Genomic DNA, 840 nt, shown 5'->3' with positions numbered 1-840 from the left:
ACAGTATTTCACATTTTTATTACCTCGTATAAAGCCATCCATGATCTAATGGGTTAAGCTTGCAGGTTATCTATGAATCATTCTACCTATACACTCAATAATATGTTTTTCTCGAAAGTCTTCTACGTTTAAGGAACAAATTTGTATGATTATGATTATTTCAATTTCAGAATTAGTGCTGGTATTTGTTGTTATCCGGTAAGTGTAAATATTACAAACCGGCACATTTTTACATGAAACATGATGCGTATCAATTAATGATATTATGAACTCGTTGCGAATGAAACGTTTTGGTAACGAAACTGTACCAGTGAGCTTAGGGAGAGTTTTTTAACGTTCTCGATAACGTAAAATTTAACTCAAATTTGTATGGAGTTGGAACGTTGGCCTACTGTGGTTGCGACTTGGACACGGCAGAGCACACGCTCGTCGCCTGCCCCGCATGGGAGTAGTGCCGCCGTGTTCTCGTCGTAAAAATAGGAAACGACTGAGAGACGTACAATCCCGCCGCCGTCGAGCGGGGGCCAGGGAGGCGAATCTCACCCAAGCCCTGGCCCTCTAAGTGTTTCGGGTTCCCCTCACATGTCGGCTTGGGGTCTGGCAAGGGGGGCCTAAGAAGACGACGCGCAAGCTGCTCTGCACGCGTTTTACGCAAGAGCATCCGGGTGATGGAAGGCCGGCTATCTTCGACCCACGCTGGTTCTGGTCCAGCGGGGTATTCCGTAGGATAGCTCACTCTAACCGGCGCCATCTAGGCGGGCTTCGGACAGCCTGCCGACTGAGAGGGCTGGTGGTCGTGGCGCCGACGACCGCCGGTCCTGCGTCCCGAGGGGGGGGGTG

General features: G+C 49.5%; 1 protein-coding gene across 1 annotated transcript in view; it reads left to right on the top strand.

The window, feature by feature from the left end:
* Positions 1-840, top strand: part of LOC134200438 (uncharacterized) — a 400,183-nt gene that overhangs the window by 161,089 nt on the left and 238,254 nt on the right. The window lies entirely within an intron of this gene.

This window comes from Bombyx mori, chromosome 17 (genome assembly GCF_030269925.1).
Source record: "Bombyx mori chromosome 17, ASM3026992v2".
Taxonomy (NCBI): domain Eukaryota; kingdom Metazoa; phylum Arthropoda; class Insecta; order Lepidoptera; family Bombycidae; genus Bombyx; species Bombyx mori.
Note: the sequence above shows the minus strand (reverse complement) of the source record. Positions and strands in the feature narration are given on the sequence as shown.